General features: G+C 42.3%; 2 long non-coding RNA genes across 3 annotated transcripts; both read right to left on the bottom strand.

Annotated features, from left to right (window-relative positions):
• Window positions 1-235: 235 nt before the first annotated feature.
• LOC308185506 lies at window positions 236-12,584 on the bottom strand. 2 transcript variants are annotated; one of them, XR_013943428.1, is made up of 5 exons: window positions 10,920-12,584; window positions 7,815-7,918; window positions 4,833-4,962; window positions 2,997-3,110; window positions 236-357 (listed from the first exon to the last, which is right to left on the bottom strand). It is a non-coding gene; the product is annotated as an uncharacterized lncRNA (long non-coding RNA). The 2 variants fall into 2 exon arrangements; XR_013943429.1 differs by lacking the exon at window positions 7,815-7,918.
• A 1,682-nt stretch (window positions 12,585-14,266) lies between these two features.
• LOC308185507 lies at window positions 14,267-21,960 on the bottom strand. The gene is made up of 3 exons (XR_013943430.1): window positions 21,595-21,960; window positions 15,320-19,560; window positions 14,267-14,645 (listed from the first exon to the last, which is right to left on the bottom strand). It is a non-coding gene; the product is annotated as an uncharacterized lncRNA (long non-coding RNA).
• Window positions 21,961-22,070: the final 110 nt, after the last annotated feature.

Raw genomic sequence — 22,070 nt, 5'->3', positions numbered from 1 at the left:
TGGCAAATGACTTTGCAATAGTGCCTGTGGAAATAATTTTCTGCGCTGTTTATACTTTTTTTTTTTACATATTTCTTCTCCCTATTGCCTTTTTCTTCTAAATTTGCAGCCCCTCAGTCCTTATAATTAATGTTGTATCATTGACTCTTCCTTGGGCACTTGTATCTCAAGAACTCAAGAGGCCCAAGACCCAAGTTTTTTCCTCCTTGTTTTAGAAGAAGTTTTTATAGGTCAGGTTTTGGTTTACTATCCCTTCAGAGGAAGAAGCAGCAATTTATGAGACACCTTAATTTTTTTCTCCTTTGTACACTTTACAGTTCTGTAGGATTTGCAGTTCTACAGGCTCTAGGACATGTCCTGTGAGAAAAAAAAAAAAAAAAGGAGATTTAACTTTTATTTTTGTAGCAAAGAAAAAAAATACTCCTACTTTTAAAAATCAGTAGCCATTTAGTCAAGCACTTATGTTCAAAACCTTTCAGTTTTTCACCTTTTCAGTTGATGAGAATGTACAGTAAATGGTGCTGCCCAATTGTTCACCAAGATTAAACAGGAATCCAAAATTCTCTGATTTTTATAAGTAACTGTGTCACCAGTTCCCACAACACAATTACACAGTGGATATATAAACCCAAAATTGAAGCTTACTATCTATTGATACTACCGCTAATATGCAAGAGTAGTTTATAGCGGTTTAATACCTATGAAAACATATTTAACACCTTAATTCTCTAATAACATATTTTCTAATTTTCTAATTTTCATATTTTCTAATTTCATTAATGATGTTTCAGACAGTGATCCCAGCATATATAATGCTACAAGAGATTCAGGCTTAATGTTACAATATCTACATACACTGCATATAAATCAATCTCTAGTCAGTGTTTTATCATTTTGTCATGCAACCAAGGAAATAAAATAAAAACTCTCGGTAATAGTAAAGTAGATTCCTCTTCCTGATGCAAAATTAGTTTGTGCTTTTCTTTGTTTGTATTTTCTCAGAAGTAAGAGCTTACTAACTCACAGTAAAATCTAGTATTCTGCTTCCTCGTATTCAAGTACTCCATTTCATGAAACACTGAAAAATTATCTTTTCAATACTTTTTTTTTTACATATAACTTTGATGCATTTACAGTGTAAATGATTTTCCTATTGTGTGATCTTAACTTCAAGCATTTGCATTCAGCACGTCTTTTCTTTAACAACTTTGTTGAACAATCAAATCTTCAGTTTCCACACCAAGTTCTGTATCAATACCCAACCTATAACTAATAAGGATGATGTTCGTATTCAGGTTATTACTCCTGTACTGATCCTTGGACAATTCCCACAAAGAATTTTCCTTCATCTGTATTGTAGTTACTGCTTAATATGTGTTTCTTTAAGTATAAACAGTTCCTTTTTAGGCATATAAAATACCTGTCTGCACACTTTTGCTCTTGTTTTCTGTGAACCTAGCAGCCCTGCATGAACACAAGACTTTTTGCTCTGGACACAGCTCTTCATGTTGCTCTTCAAAAAACACATTTCATCTACATTTTCTAGACTTTTCTTAAGTCTCAGCCTGTGCTTTGTCTAGCATATTCTTACGGGCCTGACATTTGCAGGTCAGCGTGGACTTATTTTCCTTTCAGAGATGGTCTATTTTTATTCTTATGAAACAGAAATCACACAATTTGTTCACACTTTCTTCTACCCTTTCGTCTCCTCCTACAAATTTAATTTAATATCTTTTGGTGTACTTTTTCTTAATATTCTTTTTCTTACTGTACTTCTGTACTTTTTCTTAATATTAATATTTCCTAACATTCTTTCTTCCCTTTTTCTTGGACCTCTGACCACAATTACAGCCTTGTTCAAAATAAGGATACACAAGCCTTGGGTTCACTTAGCAGCTTCACATATGCTATAAATGCTTTAGCAGTTTTTGCTTATGTGAGAGGTGGATAAAAGAACTCAAACGAAGTTTGTTGATTTCAGTTCTACTATTTCAAAAATGTTCAAACTGCTTTAGCTATGTCTATTAACTGGCCTACTTTTCCTTACTGAAATGTGTACTGTGTAAAACACAGATCACCTGCCTAGGAGTTTACAAAAAATAATTTACCTTTTAGTCCTGATCTTTTTCTTCATTACCACTTGCTTTCATAAAGAAACAATTTTCTTCTTCAGAGTCAATTAAATTATCTGCTACATATTTACGGAATTTGGGCTTCTTTGGAGTCTTTATTTCCTCTGTGGCTTTTACCTACTAGTTCTACATTCATTTCTAGTATCACAGACTAGCAGTTAAAGAGGTTACAACTGAAATACCAATTCATGAGAACTGTAAGGACTGTTAGACACTAGAGCTAATGCTAAAGGAAAAAGTTGATGAGGGTGGAGACTTGAGTTTTTCTGAAGGCTGAATGGCTAACTGACAACTGATAATTAAAACTGATTGATCCAGACTCTCCAGGGGATACCACACTGCAGCACAATCCACTTAATAGGATGACTAATTTTACATATAACTTACATTACATATTAGGCTTAGAAATTTTGACCATGGAATAATATTACAATGAAAGTGCATTTCATAACATACTAAATGTATTTATGATTTCTCTCACAAAGGCTGCATTTTAACTTAAAATAAAAAAACAAACAAACACAAAAAGCCTACAAACTAACACATTAAAGAGTTTGGTGGTAGAAAGTGGACACTCACTGTTAGGTTTTTAAAGTTCAGTTAAAAACACTGCAGTGTAATTCTGCAGCCAACAGACAGGAAAATGCTCATTTTACAAGCATAAGTATTTTAAAATCATTTATAGAGCTCTATTGTAAAATTAAAAATGTTTTTAATAGGAGTATTTCTTAGGAGGATATACTAGTATAACTGAAATTCTGCTTACATGATAACTAGGTGTTAAGACCATATATCTAAATGTTACTTTCAACTCTTAAAAAACAGACTCCATCATACTAAGTACCATTTTTTTCTAAAGCTTACTTGAAATTAGCTGTCTTGTAAAAGGCCACTTCATATATGACTACATCAGCATGTTTGTCATCCCTGACCTTCAGCATACAGATTGGGAGTTGGCTTGGAGGGTCTGAACAGGACCTACCTCAGAGACACAGAAGGAATAGAAGAATTAACTGTCGCACAGTTGGCTAGTGCACTCCCACATCCCCTCAAATCTTTAAGGCAAGAATAAAGAATTGCTGATTTTGTAAATAATTTAAATCTTTGGCTCTCTGTCTGGTCCTGTGGGGAATGGTACATGTGTGTCTGGTATCAGTATGACCTACCCTGTTCTACATAAAAGAAACCAAGACTCCAGCTCATAGTAATTTGGATGCCCTCTGCTGAACCTTCACTGGTGGCACAGATGGTTCCTGAATACCAATGCCCATTGCACGCTTTGTTGTTGGTGAAGAATGACATACCTGACTGTAATCAAATGGATAAAGGAACTGTGAACAGCTGACTGCAGTTGCTTCTTGCCTTGGAGAAAGGAAAGAAAAAAAAAAAAGAAAAAAAAAAGGAAGAAAAAAAAGAAAAAACGAAAAGAACAGAGCTCTTCTATGCAATTCTATTCAATTCATTGCATTTGGATACAAATTTCAGTACAAGAGTGATGGTATCAGAATCACAGCCTGTACACAAGCATAATGTTTAAATTAAGCATTATATTTTGAAACTGCTGCAATTCTCATGCAACGGGTGGTGGCAGGGGGAAAGGAAAAAGCCCCGTATTTAAATGCAGCATGCCACATGGTCTCTTCTGCCTCCACGTGTCAGAAACAACTCTCTTCCCTAATCTAAACCAACTATCCTTTTATCCATGTACTAAGAACTATGCGAACTAAGCAGTGTCTGGAGGAGCAATCAGACCCCTCCTCTACATTACTGATTGGTACTAGCTCTCCTGGCCCAACGAATCCTGAATTGTTGTATACACAGGTGACAAAAGGGAGCAAGAGACACTCTCACCTGAAGGGGAGAGCTGCAAGTCTGGCTATCTTCAGAGGGGACTGTGGCCAAGTCAAGAGGCATGTGCTGTAAAATGGCCATGGTATACGTGGAGGGACTACCCTTGCCAATTAAAAGCAGTGTGCTCTGCCTTGCTTACAAAATATATCACCAATAGGAAAAAAGATAATCATTTGGGGTAAGCTCTGGGTTAAGCAGCTAACCCACTGCTGTGTCTGAGATCCCAGACCCTACTGTTTCAGTCTGTCCCTGCCAGCTTGTGTTGGCAGCTCAGAGCATGGGACGTCCTGGGCCTTTCCTGTGCAGCCGATGTCCCACCTGGGCTTAATGAAGGACCAGCTCGCTGTCCTGCAGCAGGCACACAGAAGTCAAGCCTTGCAGCTCTCACTGCTGTGGCACCAGAGCAACTTTCTTGGATTTAGTCCAGAAACAACATATGGGAAGATAATAAGTGACAGCAGATGTATAGCAGGCAGACAGACAGAGAGACGATAGCGTTGAGAGAGGAGGAATGGAAAAAGATAAAGACAAAGCAAAAGGGTAAACAAAAAGAGAAAAACAATGAGAACAGAGGTGACAATGGTGGAGAAAAGCCACGGAGGAAGTTCCACATCAGAAATAAACAGAGGAGAAAAGTGAATGGGAAAAACAGAAGACAATACTGTAAATGAAAAGATAAGCAGAGACAGAAATGTGTCCCAGGAGACAATCTAGACAGAAAACACTACACCCAAAAGAACAAAAATAGGGAAGAAAAGGCACATCGGTGTTCATTGAAGGAAAAATCAGGCTGACAGGTAAATGAATTATTGAACTTTGCTAGCTGTAAAATAAAAATAACATACGCACCAAGACATATATCCTTCCTCCATACCCAAGTCTAGACTGAGACTCACAGCCTCGTCGTATACACACCAGATGAATCATGGTCTCTTCCCTTGATGAGCTTTTGGTTTAATTAACATGAAAGAAGCATTGCCTGAAAAAAAATAAAACTGGTTGGCAATAAAGCAGGATCTGTTTTCCTGCCATATTCCGTCGCATACGCACACACAAACTCCTATCACTCCCAGCCTGCATATGTAATGTTAGTGCTACATATGACACTGAAGGTTTGGCCCCTTGGTGAGGCTTTTCTTGCCTCTTTCCTCCTTGCCTTCTGAACAAATATCGGCAGCCAGCTACAGTGCTTGTACAGGAGCCCGTTGAGCAAGGCTTTGCTGCTGGAGATGAACATTTTAGTGCTTTCCACCTACAGCTTTCAGCTGAAAACTTCCCCACACCACTTCCAGTTCTGTTTCAGAGATTCAAGAGCTGCATTCTTAAATTTTCTGAAATGTTAAGAGTGGCCTGCCTACACAAGTGACACTCAAAACTTTAATTAGGCCGAACAGCAACCTGATGCTGTAATTCCTTTTACACTTGCTTCCTCTTCTGCTATTGTCTTTTACTGAGCATTATCTCTATGGTTCGATAAACCATGCCTTTTAGCTGCCTTTATAAAGCCTTCTTTTGTTGTTGTTGTTGTTGTTTAAAATTTAAAATAAATAAAAAAGCATTTATTCTGTAGAGGATATGAGTTCAAATCCTAGCCAAAGACCTTCTTGAAATACACTCTTTATCTGTGTCTTTCATCTGGCTCACTTGTGGGAACTTCTGTTGTAAACACTGTGTTTCATTGAACCCAAGCCGTGATTAAAAAAATGTCTACACTCAAGGTACCTTGATAATTAAGTCAATATCTAGTTAATAAGTTATGGAAAGACTCCAGTACCAGTACTTGAACTTCAAAAGAATAGATATCTCTGCAACACAAGCAAGCCGTAAACAGTTGTTGCAAATCAAAATTGACAGGGGAACTTGCTCAGAAAGCAATCCCCCTGCGCCCCCCTCGCAGGAGCAGGCCTTGAGGCCTTGCCTTCGGAGCAGCACAGCTGGAGAGCACGTGTAAACCAAAGCACCTACAGCAGCCACAGGGTCTGGAGCCATAACCAAATAAATGCATGGGCGTCATGAAACAGAAAAGGTAAAGAAGCACCCGATAACCCCGCTGGCACGACAGAGGCAGCTGACACAGCAAACAAGGACAGTGCGTGTGGGGAGGAATATGAGATACCTCAGCCCTAACAAAATGATTCACGCTCTGAGCTTGCTGTTGTAATCGATATATCACACATACATGCTGCTACATCGACAGCAGCACCACATTACGCACTGTCCCCAGGCCACGTGTCCAGGACTGACCCATAACTATGTGGTGCTGGCCACCCAATGCCTCCGAATACCAGTGCAGAATATAGGGCACATAGGCCTTGCAAACATTACACGTGTGTGCCTACAGCTGCAGGTACCTATCGCAAACACCTCACTGTTTCCTTCACACTAGTACAAAGTCCACTCCTACTGTAGCATTATTTTTTTGGGGGGCAAGGCGTTTTAAAATCAGCAGACGGTGCTATTAATTTCAAAGAGTATGTCATGGGACTAGTTTTAAATAAGCAAGGTATCCACTTCCTTAATCATATTGAAAATACAATGGAGGTAAAGACCTACTCCAATGCATTAAGCTTTCAAAAATTGAAACTTATTTGTGTCCATTTATACTGCAACCTCAAAAATCATCCTTATAAACCCAGTGAGGGACAAACCTGATTGACCAGGGCAGAATCCGTTTGTTTTTGTACAGCTTCTTTCCTGTTGCAATACTTACAAGGCCATTTTACAAAAACTGGCGTTATCCCAGGCCCTTACAACAGGAACGAATTGTGGTAACATACACTGAAGTGCTCAGCTGAAGATACAGCAGAAGGAAAGACAGACAGAAGAATGACAAAGCAGAAGCCATCTGCACGGGAATCGGTTCCTGAAATGGTGACAGAAAGACCATGCAGAAAATTAAGTGCCAGGGGAGGGCAAGAAAAATATTTTTGGCTTTTGTAGTTGCTAACTGTTAGCTGTACAGAATAAAGGCACAAACTAGGCAGAACCTTGTCAACACTGGGCTAAAGGCACAACTAAAATCTGACATGTATTATGGGACTCTGATGATATCTAAAACTATTTGCTCCAAAAACAAGGTGTTTGCTTTTGCCCTTATATTGCGATTTCCATTCAAAGGACACAATGTACATTGCAAACACATTTCACTGAAATCATAGCTCCTGCCATAGGTATTTGGTTTTGCAACTCTGTTGTGACTTCCATACACAGGACAGTGTGCTTTGCAGAGAGGCTTCATTACAGTCGTATGTCCCACAACCAAAAGTCCTCGTTTAGATTGCACAGGGAGCAAAAATAAAAGGGACACGAAGCACTGAAAAGAAAACTTGGCATTTTACCCAAGGCTTTTGCTTTTCATACTGTGGCAAGGGTATTGCTGACCAGCAGAGTGACAGCCTGGAAATATCCAAAGTTTGAAAGCTAATTTCTTGCACATTCCATATATTTAAAGAGCAGGGAAAAAAAAATAGATTTTTGTATCTTCATAGTATATTTTGTAGGCTCCAGTTTTCTACTTATGCATTTTTCACTTCATTGTCTTATTTAGAAATCTAACTCAGGTGCTCCAAAATGTCCCCAAAGGCAATTATGTTTTTATTATGTTTGCCAAAAGACAATCTGTTTTTATGAACAGAACCTAGAAACTTAACTTAGCTATCTAAATAGTATCTATATCAAATCCACATAAAGAATCAAGTGAATATCAGCGTGATGAAGGTACTGTGTGTCTAATTTAGCGAACAGAATAAATCAGATTAACATTCAGAGGCTGAGACTGCCTTTTGCATTTGTATGTATTTCTGTAGGTAAACTGTACAAAACGCATCTCACCTCACCATCACTTCTGCAGAGAGGGACAAAGTCCTAGATCCAGCATTACTGCGTAGGAGCCAAGATTTCCATTACTGGTGAGGGATGCACACAACTTCAGATTCCTGTGGATGTTTGGGAACAAGAGTTAACGTTACCAACTACCATTTTTACAACTGGTAGTGGAGGATCTGCTTATGAACTTAGGGTAGTAAGCAGAATCTCAGGTCACACTAGAAGATGGTGGGGTCAAGCTCCCTCCACACCTCTGGGAGGTTAACACCTTTCCACGAGGACTCTGCTACCTGCTCCGAGAAGCGCAGGAGGAGTTGTTGTCAAACACAGGGTGCCTGGTGTTCTGCTCGTGGGCCACCCATACCACACCTGCAGGGAGCTGCAACGCTCTCAGCCTAGAGGTTGGAGGAACCGGAGGGCACACCTTCAGCAGAAGGGTTTCAGACCTCTTACTCCTAAGCAGAATTAAAAAAGCAAAGCAAATCGCCCAGTCAGCAAAGGGATGCTACAGTGCAGCTCTGATAAGCCTGGCTGGAATCAGCAGTAAGGAACAAAGATACCTTTATTTTTTTTTCCACCACAGTGCATCTCCAAAGCTACATGCATCTTAAAAACTGATCACAATGAAGCAGTCTGCGTGCAAGCAGACGTGCTACTTCCACAGCAAGCATTGACAAAGTATTTGTCAGATGTCCTGAGTACTTTGGTACCCCAGATTTGTCAAAACTCAGTGCTTTGGGAGAGAAGTGGGGGGGAAAAATAATTTCATGGAATATGATGACTACATAGAAAGTTACTTCTACCTAGTTTAGAAGATCATTTCCTTTGTTCAAGACCAAGTTGGTTGAAGCCCTGGTCAACCTGATCTAGTGTGTGGCATCCCTGCCCATGGCAGGGGGGTTGGAGCTGGATGGGCTTTAAGGTCCCTTCCAACCCGAGCCATTCTATGATTCTGTGATTCCAGAGGACAAAAGCACCTGCAATTAAGGTTTCTAGTTCATGCTTCAAGCTAAGCCAGAAGATTTCCACAAAGCCACAGCGTACTGGACACTTGGCAGTTTTGGAAATCTAAGCACTAGAAGCTTCTCTGTGTCCAGCAGAATTTTAGCCTACAGATATTTTGATAATTTCTTATCTTAAAAACAGAACTCAGTTTTTATTACTTGAATGGTCATAAAATCCTTTTTATCTCTCTACTATAGTTGTACTCATTCTGCAGCAGATAGCGTTGTCACCCATTGCGAAAACAGTTTGTCAAGGGAGTAAAACTATTCCTCAAACAGGACTGCCGTTAGAAAAGTGTTTCTTCACACATCCCATTATCCAAGGATTTTTTTTCCCTTCAGTCTTAGGCCCTAACTACCATAAATTTTGGGTTCTATGTAAACTAATACTCAAACTTCCCCTCGCTGCCCAGCTTCAGGCTGCAAGCTCTTCCTGTGAGGCTCACACGGCTTCCTCAGGCAGCTGGTTCTCACACATCTCCTGACTAAGCTCTCAGTCCACACCTGTATTTTCTAAACCCTGAACAAATGTTGGAATCAGGAAGTTACCCCCAGGTGCTAGGGTCAGACCGGGGCACTGAACCTTGCCACGCTGCTGCTTTGCAGTCTCTTTAAAGCTCAAAGCTTCTGCAGTCCTTGCTCGGGCAACACCCTGACAGTCACCAGGAATACAAATGGATGCAACAACATGACCGCATTGACAATATGACTGAAATATCAGTATTGCTTTCCCTGACCGAGATTTATTAGAAGCTCGCCTGCCCTCGCCAGCCTGATGCTGAGCATTACGAAGAGGATGGGCAGGAAGAAAGCACGAGGGAAAGATCTACAGTTATCAAGCCATGAGGTATGTGCCAACCCTCTTGTTAAGGGCCAATATGTAAATTCACATCTTAGTACTTTATGCATTGCATATACTGCAATACTTGGTGACGGACCAATTGTCTATTACCAAATGTGTCGCTTCAGGCATCAGCCCCCAGCTTTACCATGTGTAACCCTGAACACAATTCACTTTATCCTATCTGCTATCAAAGCTTTTTATTTCATAATGTTCCCTTTAATTTCCTCGCCTAACGTCTTGTTGCAATTAGCAGCAGGACCTGGAAACAGAAACATAGATCCTAATTCTCAGACCTGACATTGCAGTGTATGGCAGGCAGCCTATGGACTCCTGGGTTTGGGCAAGACGCATTCCAGGTAAGTGTAAGGGCAAAAGACCACTTTGCACATGTATGTATTTTCAGTGGAAAGGGAGCATTTCAGGCTTTGCGTAAGGATGAACAAGGTCCACAGAGCCCTACTCAGATTGCTCACAGGGGCAGAAGTCCAGGCTTCAAAGCAGTGATGCTCACAGCATTCAGAGATACACAGATGCTCTCTTTACTTATGTCTAAAATGAGATGACATAAGAGGAAATTTGTGGCAAGGAAGAAGATAGCACATTTTCTGGTAGTAATGTGTTTTAGGAGGACCGTGTGTTTTGTTTTGTTTTGTTTTGTTTTGTTATTTTATGTTTTGTTTTGCTTTAATTAGCAGGGAGAAGCCTGTTTGAAATGTTTTGTTGTTCTGGTGATGGATAATTAGAGCACACCAAGATGTGTGTTTTCAAAGGATTTGACTTCATAACAATGGCAGACGTAGATTACTTTTTTCCCAGTATAGACTGGAGAAATGTGGATGACAATCTGGAAAACAAAATAAGATCACAGCAACTGAGGCTTGAAGTCCCAAAGAGTGCAGACATCAGCAGAAGTAAAGGTGAGAGTCTTCCCAGAGATCATCTGAAGGAAAGCCTGGCAGACAACAGCCACAGTGTCACCACCGAGGAAGCTCCAGGGTGATCAGGGCTCTCCTCCACGGCTGCTGCTCATTTCGGGTACCAGAGGCCCACAAATCCCCCTCCCACATTGAGGATGCACCACCGGTGCTCTGCCTCCCGACCGAAGTCACCCACATCACCAAGATTTATTGCAAATAATCCACTAAAAGATGTGTAAGTGTCTAGGGGCTGCCTTAGGAAAATCAAAGCCATACAAATAGTACTCTGAATCTACGTTTATATTTGTGATCATCTTCAAAAGGGTTTTTGCCTTGTTTGTCTTACCACTGCCAGGAGGTGGGCTGTTGTTAGACCGGAGGTTGGGTTAAATCTTCATCCAAAAGACTCTGTCCATGGGTTCAAACACAGGAACTCACCCAACTTTCTCTGGGTTTGCGTTGAAATGACCTTTTCCTTTTCTTGTCGAAAATATACTTCCATAAAACCTGATGAGGGTGAACATTTTCCTGAAGAATCTTATTTTACCAAGACATGCAATAACAAAGGTGGACTGCACCTTTTAACAAGGCACCAAAAAAAAAAAAAAAAAAGTCATTGTACAAGAGTGGCATCCTTTCTGCCTATGTAGGATGAAATGGAAATCTCAAGGGGAACCCTTTACTTACACTGAAACTTACATTTCTGGTAACAGCACAATTAAATACGAACCTAAGCAGCAAGGTAACACACACAAACACATCAATGAGCTTAATGAATAGTGTCTATTATTAGCACCGGAGTGTAGCGTGGAGGATAGCAACCAAACACAGGGAAGCAGAAATGCAAGCTGGGCTTGTGCAACCCTGTCCTGTACTACCTTCATAGAAAAGGAACTAATTAAAAGTAGTTCCATGCATTAGATATGCAAAAGACCATCTCGAGGATCTCAAGTATCTCCTTTCATTGTATGATCTCTGAAATTCTTTTTTGTGGCCTCTGTGTTGCAATGCTAGGGAATTAATTCACTTATGCCTCCAGGTCCCCAGATAAAAACCACACAAAGGCTAAATACCCAACACTGCACAGCATCGTGGTCAGCTGGGCTTTGCTCTTACTCTCATCGTACACACAACATTGTTTATGCAGCTGCTGATTTTATGCTTTTTTTTTTTTTTGAGATTATGTGAATACCAGCACAGTATGTGAAAAATCTGAATTTCTCCTTCTGAAATACAAGCAATCAGCCACCAGATGGCAATAAACCCCAGAAAATGAGCTGTGCGCTTGCTTTTATGCTTTGCTCAAGTTCGGTTTAACTGTTGCCTTCCTTTCTACTGCAGAAACATGCTGGAAAATATCCACTTCCATAATTCAAGTGTTATTTGCAGATCGCAGAAGGCTGAAGTGAAAGTGGCAGTAGTACACACTGCAGCACGGAGATTAGTGAAACAGCAGGGTAACAGCCCGTGAGAGAGGAGTACATCCAGAAATACTAAGTACTCAGCATAGCTCACCTGAACCGACAAAAAACAATCTCCCAATCTCCCCAGTTTCCACTATACCCTCACTCTTTTTCTCTTTATTTAGTTATCTTCTCAGTGTTTGCCCAAATTTGCTTAAACCAATGACACTAACCACTGTGGCTCAGATCACGATGATTTTACGGCTTTTTCCTCTGTAGTGCAAAGAACTCTGTAGTGATTTTAGATGTAAGGACTAACGTTAGGATCTACAATACACAATATTGCCTGTTTTAGCTGCTCTCCTTTATTTACCAGAACTTTACTATATATCATCAGATTACCCGTGAGTGGTTGCGTTTTGTTGTTGTTGTTTTCTCCTTACAGATAATTTTTTGTTGGTTTGCTGTGTATGTGTTTTGTGGTGTTTTTTTGGTTTTGGGTTTTTTTCTTTTTTTCAGTGTTGCTCACATCATCTTGGGTATTGATCAAAATTGTATTCATTTAATGAGGGTATTCTTCAGGTTAAAATATATACATATATTCTCACTTTCACACTTCATTTTTTTGTTGTGTGGCTATTTTTGTTGTTTTATTTCCTCACATTGCTTGCGGTACCATCAAACATATATAATTTTGGTTATATAATGGCTTTACTCACATTAATAGGTAAGAACCAACGAAATACTTGGTAAGTATATTACCACTTAAAAAGGAATCTACTTAAGTTTAATAATAAGAAAAAAAATCCATCAGCACAAAAATCCTGCATTAATAGATAAGAAAATCTGCAGAACTTTCTCAGTTTTCGCTCACTTAAGCAAAATTTGATAACTAGGCTTTATTTTGAGGCAGAACTACATGGAGTCGTGCATAGAAGTAAAGCAGTTGCAGCAACTGTCAGGGAACAGCTCTGCAACTGCTCGATGACATGTATGAACTTGGCCAGCCCAAGTCCTGGCACTAGGACTCCTTGTTCCTCTGCAAGTGTTGCAAATAATATTTACTAAGCATTTTATCACCGGGGATTAGTTTTGTAATAAATACAACATCTGCTAGGGAGGACATCATGCTGAACTACTAAATTGCATTTTACATTAATTAAGTTCGTTTAGTTTTCTAATGCTACATTAATCTGGGCCACTTGGATCCTCTGCTCAGCTAACACTTCCTCTCTTTGTGTGGCAGTAAAATGCTGAGGGAGTTTTTGCTTTTTAAAAAGAAAAAGTAAGAAGAATAAAAAGGGATAAAAAGATAAATGATTATCAACTTGTCATTGCTAATGGTACATGACTGCTAGAGATGGACTCACTAGCACAACAGCTGTATTATTAGTTTGCTAGCTTTCTTTATTCCTCACCCACAGAGACTTTGAGATGCTGTTGTATAATCATGGGGGCCCTGAGCAGGATTTTGGAAGAGGGGGATCCGTAACTCACCTCAAAACTGTGGGATGATTTAGGATGCTTTGTGTTCCTCCAGTTCCTCAGCAGGAGAACGGAACTTACTCCCTTCGTAGTCCTTTCTAAGAGTCACTGGTGAAGTTGCTGCATCAGCACTAGCGTGTTAAACCACTTTACTTAAACCACATAAATCTCACCAACAAACCCTGGGATGAAATTTGGGCATGAAAGTCTGAGAGGTATCGGCCCTAATGAATGAAAATATGAGAGCACTGCTTGCCATGTTTCCTATAATCCTGCTGCTCAGCATTGCATTCCCTGCACTGCAGCACCTCAGAGGGCCCTTAACGTCCTCTTAATCAATCTCTGCCTAAAGTTCGTGCTCTGCTGCTTTTTGTGTGAATCTTTTCCGAAGATATTAGTAGCGGTTTCAGAGATAAAAACTACTGACAACTCTTTACGTTATGCTGTAGCAAGCTTCTTCCCTAAGCAGAGAAGCTGCAAAAACTTCTAAGCTGTTGTTGAAGGATAAATCAACACCTCTATAGGTGAAGCATTGCTTCTTTTGGGACTCCTTCTGTGTGCCAGTCGCTATCAATCCAAGAAGTACGTCTGCGTGTCCCTTTGCCACAGCACGAAGAATTTTTCTTGGTCAATTTCCCAGCCAGGTGTATGGGTCATTAAAACTTAACATTCATTTTCCTTCTTCAATGGCTATTTTTAACAATCACCTATGGTAGATGGAAAGGCAGCAGGCAGCAGAAATGTCGTTCAGCTACACTCACTCGTTTGGATTTTGTATGTTCTTCATCTCACTGTGTTGGTGATTTCAGTGAAATGTATGGGGCTACACCTGGGAGAAAGGCTTAATTTACTGGAGTACAATATCAGAGGAAAGCCTGCAGTGTTTCCCCCATTACTTAATAATCATATCTTCATCACAGACAGAAAGGGGAATGAAAGAGGGAAAAACAAAAAAGTGACATGATTAGCTGCAGCGTATGACTTCATCTAGATCACTATTGCTCAGATCGTCTTGGGTGTTGATCAAAGTGGTGTTCATTTAATGAGGGTGTTCTTCAGGTTAAAATAATATATATTCTCAGTTTCATACTTCTCCCAGCATGGCTGTGAGCAAGCACGAGTCACCACAAGCAAGCACGAAACACGCAATCCAATAAAGTGAAGAATGCAAAACCCGGCAGTTCCTGGAAAATCAGGGAGAAAATTTAAATACATATTGTGATGTTTCACTTAAATGCCTAGCTCCTGCATTGAATCCAGACAGGATTCTGCCAGGCCCAAATACAGTACATGTGGAGAATTTTAGCATCTGAGAACTAAACCTGCAGGCAGGGCTAGGCTGAGTGTGCCTGAATGCGACCTGTGGTAGCCCACAGGGCCTGCTGAGGACACAAATCAGCTGCTGCACAGCTGCTTGAGCTGGGGTGCCAGGGAAATGACCCCCTCCTGCTTTTATAGGGGCTTTAGGTAAATAAATAAAAATGAAAGTTTAATAAAAATAGCAAAAGTAAAGAACAATAAAGGCCACTCCCCTGTTTTTTTGAAACGGTGCCCAGAAGGAACTGCGAAGTAACACCCTCAACAACAGCCTGCAGACGTACCAAATCTCACACATGAGTCAATTTTTGGGACCCCCCCCCATCCATTCCGCCCCATGGGGCAATGCCTGAAGCACAGGAGCACACAGCACGTTGCTGGGTGCTGCGCTATGTGCAACAAACCTGACACACGCGCCCACAGACATCCTTGTTACGCGACCCAGAGCTCGTGCTGGCATAACTCTGCAGGCGTACGTAATGTGTTTTCAGGTTACGTCCCTCAGCCAAGCTGTCAGCCCTCACTGTTTAACCGTGCTGACCTGCGGAGCCGTGAGGTGCATCTCCTCCGCCGGACAAAAGGTGCCAGGAATTAACGGAGCGCTGCGGCTTCTCCTGCTGTCGCTGAAAAGGCCTGCCGGGCTAACAGAGGCAGGCTGGGTGCGCTCACCAGTGCAGCTCGGAAAGCTGAATTTATAACAGCCTGAAACACAACTCGGCTTGCCTTGGGGCAGCCGGCTTCCTGAAAGTGAAGATCTGAAGCCGAGCTGAAAGCTGCGCGCTGAAGGCTGGTCTAGTCTGTATTTGTCGGGTTTGGGTTTGTTTTTTTTTTATTTTTCTTTTTCAGACGATAAATTAGTCTAATAAAAGCTACTGCCTCTCCTACAGTCCTTGCTGATTATTTCCACAGATAAGACTGCAGTATGTGTCTTTCAGCTTTGAAAGACGCAGCTGACAAGCACAGTGGTGTCCTTTGATGAATCAAGCGAAAGGTGAGAGTAAAAATAACTGTAGCCATGCACTCATTTATTGATGATTGATTTTTATTTTTATTTTTAGAGCTCATGTCCAAATATATTACTTCTACTGGATGTTGGGAAAGGCACTCCAATCTCTGAGAAAAATAAATAAATAAATAAATAAATAAATAAATAAAATAAATAAATAGAACAGGGACCCTGACGAGTCAGATCTATTTCAATACTTCTCTGGAAGTTGCTTGCAAATTGAATAAATAAATAAATAAATAAAAATGGGCATGAACAGAGAGGATGCAGAAGCAGTACCAACGGAAGCATGGCGGAGCCCGGAGTCACCGTGAGCCAGCCGCGAAGCCCAGCCCTGCGTTCCCAGCAGCGTGTGGGCAAGCCTCACCAGAAAAGCTGCACAACACGTTTTGCCTCCTGGGTGCCCCGTACGGCTCATGGGCCTGTTTATTTTTGCAGCTAAGTCGTTCCTAGGATTTCATAATTCTGCCTTTTCTCACATCTGTGCAAGTGACTTTCCAGGAAATTTTCGCTAGGAACAACAAACAAACCAACAAAAAGTAACAGGGTGCTGAGGAGCTACGCCCCTGTTTTTTAATGAGCGCTGTCTTTATGTTTTTTCACACTTAACCACAAGTCTGAGCCAGCGACGGAGGCTCCGCAGCTATGGCACGGCTCTGCTGAGGTTTCACTGTTGCCTCAAAACTTCAGGTGCACACAGACATCCCTACGCAAGGGGGAAAAGAAAACAGAACCAGGTGCAGGGCACGACCGTGCTCCTTCTAACCCGTGCCTCATGCCCCAGCTCTCGCCCCTGCTGGACCGTCCATCACAATCTCTGAAGCAGGCGTTTCAAGCACATCCTGATGTTTCACTGACTACAGCTGCAGGCTTCGGCTTTGGATGTGCTTTCCGGGAGGGATTAATTTCAGGCAGTGTTCAGGTGTTTGTTTTCTCAGTTTAACAGCTTCAGCACTTATATTCTCAAAGCAAAGCACGCAAGCGTTCAGTTTAAATGTGCCTAACGTGTAACTCCAGCTCTATCTTTGACAGCAAATACACCTCAGAACTTAAGTTACTCTAGATCGTTATTTAACAAGTCTTTAAGACAACAAGGACAAAAGAAAATCTAATGAAGAAGTGCAGTTTCAGTGTGAGTACTTTCAGTACCTCTATAGGCACCTTCTGAAAACAGAAAGATTGGGATTTTCGGCATTACAGCTCCAAATTGCGTGTGCTCTATCCCACCAACAAAACCTCTTCGGCAAGGACACGAATGCAGCCCAGGGAAGCTGCTTCTCAGTTCTGACTCCTTCAACTTCAGGAACCATCCTCTTTTTTTTTTTTTTGTATGGACTGAGGATGATCAGGAACGAGGCCACTAAGAGCAATTTCTCAGTTTTTGAATTCTTTTTGAGTCTCTGCATGAAATAAAGAAACTGTTCTGGGGCTAAAAAGTCAGGGCGGTCTCTGAGGAAATGGGAAATGACTACGGATCCTCCTATTAACACTAGTGTGTCGATCTCTGACTCAGAGGAGCACTGCAAGCTTTCCTGGCTGTGCTTTCAGAAAAAGTAATGACCATTCTCAGGATCACTGAGCACCACACCCAGCCATGCAGATTTACCTGCGGCAGAGCCAGAACTCACACCAGGTAGAGGCACGAAAGGCACCAAGGCAGAATGGTTCCTGTTTTCACATTTCCAGTGGTCGTCAGTGTGAATCATTCAGCCCTGGCAATGCAACGGCTGGGACAGCGTTGAGCATATGCAAAATCCCATCAAGAATTTTTCTGGTACTGATTTTGGACACGGTGTCCTAAATTCTGCCCCTTTGTACATCCACATCCTTCTGCTGGATCTCGGCCTGCACAGCAGTCTGCAAATAAACACGGGTTTGTGCTGCCAAAAATCCCCCAGGATGGCAAAACCCTCCAGGTAAGGTCTGACAGGTGAACTGCTCAGAAACAGAGAGGAAGACACAGACACCATGCAGTCATGGATGACAATAGTTAATTTCAGACGGATCACATTATGTATGGTTCTCATATTTTTGGTAAAAATATATTCTCATATCAATGTTAAAATCATTCTGAATTTTCAAGTTTCCAGTGAAGATTCCCAAGGAATCCAGTCTGTCCTACCCAGCAGGCCAGGACTTTTTTTTCTTTCATTCTATAATTTTCTAACAAACTTTTCTTTCCTCTTTCCACCACACATGCAAACACACAGAGAAAGAAAAAAAAAAAAAAAAAAGAGAATAAAAGGCAGGCAAGGGAGAGCGTGCTAGTTTCAGGAAATGGTTTGTTAAGTGAGGTCTGATCTTTATCTCCTTATGGAGGCTGGAATATTGCCATCTTCCCTGGAGCTACTGGCTCCGATAAAAAAGTATCACCTTCCTGTTTTTTGTCAGAAAAGAAAAAAAATATATATTTTAACCTGTTTTTTCAAACTTTATGCTCCTTTAGCATCTAGATAACTTAGCAAGCAAATAATAATAATAATAATAAAGCAGAGAACAGTCAACTAATAACTCATAATAATTACCCCATGTGTTAGGCTTCAGGAAATTCAGGATGATAGGTCGGAAATAAAGTTATTTGTCTGCAGAAAGGTTGTTCGATTTATTTTTTTTTTGTACTGCTGACATTTTTTATTGTGATTTATACCGTGCATGTTTTAAACACGCCTTATAATTTGAACATTCACCTCATCAGTCATACATTATGGGGACAGAAGAAGCAAATTTTTTACTTGAAGCTGACATTCAAACTTGCTGAAGATAAAGCAGACCTCTGGCTGGACACGAGAGACTCAGAACATGAGAGAAGTGCCGACCTCCACAAGCGATGATCTCCTGAGCTTTGCCAATTTGAGTCTGTCATGTACAGGGCCTGATAAAAGGTTTTGGGGGATCCTGACAAATAATAACCAATCTAAGAATGCACAGACTTAAGTCTTCACTGCCTATTCTTAATCTAAGGAAGTGAGACTCAATCATCTTTGCATTCAGTTTTTAAAATCCTTTTTCAGGTTCTGTGAAACTTGATATTTAGCCTAAGAACAGTTCATTTGGGGAAAAAGAATCCTGAAAAATCACTAATACATGCACTTAACTGAACATCTGAGAGCAACTGCTAAATATGTACTTTAGTTACACTTCATGGCATCTTCTCCATTTAAATAAAAGCAGGTTTAAATAAAGATTTGATGTCATCGCCCTGATTTCACGCTGGTGTTAATTCAGCTTTTAGGAAGTGTTACTTTAATTCCAATTTAAATACTACTCTTTCTCAGTGATGGTATATTTCAAATGCTATATGTACAGCAAGGAGTTTAATATAACATTTTCAAAAGCAACTATATGTCTTGAAAGTCTAACTTAGGTCTTGCAACACTAGAAGATTTGGATTCCAAGTCTCTTAACTGCTTTAGAATATGTTGCCCACAGTCAGAGGGCTTAAATTCAGGGGTCTGTTGTATTTTCACCATGGTATGTGGGTGGATAGTATTCTGCGTGGGCAGGAATTAGATTGTGTGTAATAAGTGGGTGCTGAAAGTGAGAAAAGGGGACAATCTGCATCAGGAAGACAGGAAGCAGGAGGTGGTGCTGTGCAAGTCGAAGCACAGGAGTGAATTTCAGTGGGTGTCAGGGCGCTGAGTTGGGGGAAATGGCTTGCGGAGGGCACCAACACTTCCCTGCTGCATGTCAGGCTTGCAGGAGCGCAGAGGCACAGGGCTGGCAGCACGGGCAGTTCAGCACATTTGCCACCAGATGGCAGGAAACATGCACATTACCTGGAGGGAGATGAAATGAACAGTGTCATATCACAAAGACTTTAAAAGGAAAGAAGAAAAAAAGAAAAAAAAAAGTTACACAGACCGAACGTATGCACGACTTCTGACGGGAAGTGGGAAATGCATGAACACACGCGAGTTGCACAATCATCCCGCAAAAGCGCTGATCTAAATTTTGTTGCTCACGGTGCTCACTTGACCAAACCGAGCGTTAACGCGTGCGTCCCCCCCACACCTTTAAGCTACACACCACCGCACGTCACGGCAAGGTGATGTGCGAGGTGGCTGGCAACAAGCCCGCCTCGGTCCGGCGAGGAGAGCAGCAAGAAGGTGGGTGGCATTTCTGGTGAGAAACGGGCCCAGGCGAGTCGGGACAACCTGGGCAGGAGGAAGCGTGGGAGGTGAGCCGAGAGCAGGGCTCAGCAGCGGGCTGGCGGCCAGGAGGAACGGCTGGCGGCTGGAGGCAGGCTCGGGGAGGGGAGCCTGGGGGTGAAAGGAAGGGGTGGTGGGCAGGGGTAGGGGGCAGAGGTGCTGCTGGACTTGCCGTGCTGAACCCTGAGCTCCCAGAACTTGTGAGGCACGTTTAAGGTCAGGTCTTACAATGAACACGCGTGCGAGGCCAATGCCACCGAGCGATCCATTTGAGCTCCGATTGCTGAGCTACGCTGGTGAACTCCTCACTGGCTCATTCCTGGACTTGTCTGCTCTGAAGGTCTCTGCTAGAGATGAGATTCGTACCTCGCCAAGGCAGTTCCTGAATCTGAGGCTTTAACTTCACATACCAACAACTACTAGATTCATAAAATCCTGTCAGTTCAGGAGTGTAGAGCTGTGCCTACTACAACCAACAAAACGAGATACTGCAAATGCTGGTCCCAATCCGTTCTCCTTCCTCAAAGGGCACAGAGGTGAGAGGCTGCAGGAAGGAGACTCATGTTTTTAGGGAAGAGATAATATGAAATGAAAGAAAAAGGAAAACGAGAAAGAAAATAAGAGACAAAAAAGGAAAATGAGAAAGAAAATAAGAGAAAGACAAAAAAGGAAAAAAGAGAAGGAAAGGAAAGGAAAGGAAAGGAAAGGAAAGGAAAGGAAAGGAAAGGAAAGGAAAGGAAAGGAAAGGAAAGGAAAGGAAAGGAAAGGAAAGGAAAGGAAAGGAAAGGAAAGGAAAGGAAAGGAAAGGAAAGGAAAGGAAAGGAAAGGAAAGGAAAGGAAAGGAAAGGAAAGGAAAGGAAAGGAAAGGAAAGGAAAGGAAAGGAAAGGAAAGGAAAGGGAAAAAAAAAGAAAAAGACTAAAGAGAAAGGAAAAAGAAAGAAAAAGGAGAAAAATCAAAGAAAGAAAAAGGAGAAAGAAGAAAAAAAAAGAAAAAAGAAGAAAGAACAAGAGAAAGAAAAACGAAAAAGAAAGAAAAAACAGTAACAACAACAACAAAAGCAGAATTGTCTTTATTGGGGCACTGGGTCATTATTTCATACCAGAGCTCAGCTCAGGTGCTGTGGGCGCATAGCACAGAGTGAATATGAAATTGATGTATACTGCCTGTTGGTTTTTTAACCAAGCTTTAAGAGGAAAATAGAATTAGTCTTGAAAACTGGGTCGACTTTCATGTAAATCAGCACATCTGATCACTCAGGACATGTTTTAATTAACTCAGAACAACAGCATAGCAATATGCGGGAATTAGACAGCTTCAAAGATTGTACAGTTTAGCATAGCATGGGTATCCAAATGCCCTACTAAATTCAGCGGACTTGGTTCTACATATTTAGAAAAACATCCAAGAATGCTCGGCTATGCCTGCAGCCCCTCAAATTGTTCGCTGTCCCACTGTCAGAATGAAAGATGGATTTACTGGTGCCGTTCTGAGAAGCAGGCTTACCACCCACTGCATTTTCTTCCAGAAACACAGTCCGGGATCTGGCAGAGGATGCCTGCCGTGAGGTGAGGCATGTGTGCGGAACCCCCAAGTGTCCACAGATCAGTAAAATCTGACATGCCAGACGCCGACCCACAAGCTCGCGCATGGTCTGAGCTCACCTGGACCACATCCCACATGGAACCACAGAACGGTTTGGGCTGGGAGGGCCCTTAAAGCCCACCCAGCGCCACCCCCTGCCATGGGCAGGGACACCTCCCCGCAGCCCAGGCTGCCCCCAGCCCCATCCAGCCTGGCCTTGGGCACTGCCAGGGATGGGGCAGCCGCAGCTCCTCAGCCACGCACGGCCGCTCCTTCGCACCCCGCGCTGCCGGGAGCGGAGCCCGGCGCTGCGCGGCCGCCCCGCGGCACACGGGGGCGCCCGCACACAGCGCAACCACCGCCGGCGGCGGGGCCGGGCCCGGCCCGGCGGGGCCCTCGCGGCCCTCTGGGGGCGGCCGCGCTCTAAGGGGACGGGCGGTGGGAGCGCGGCGCGCATGCGCGGGGGTGGGGAGGGGGGCGGGGTGATAGGGGAAGGGGCGGGGCTAGGAGAGAAGGGGGCGTGGTGATTGGCGGAGGGGGCGTGGCGACGGCGGGA

This window comes from Anser brachyrhynchus, assembly GCF_964034855.1.
Source record: "Anser brachyrhynchus genome assembly, chromosome: Z".
Classification (NCBI taxonomy): Eukaryota; Metazoa; Chordata; class Aves; order Anseriformes; family Anatidae; genus Anser; species Anser brachyrhynchus.
The sequence above is the reverse complement of the archived record's forward strand: the minus strand, read 5'-3'. Positions and strand labels throughout refer to the sequence as shown.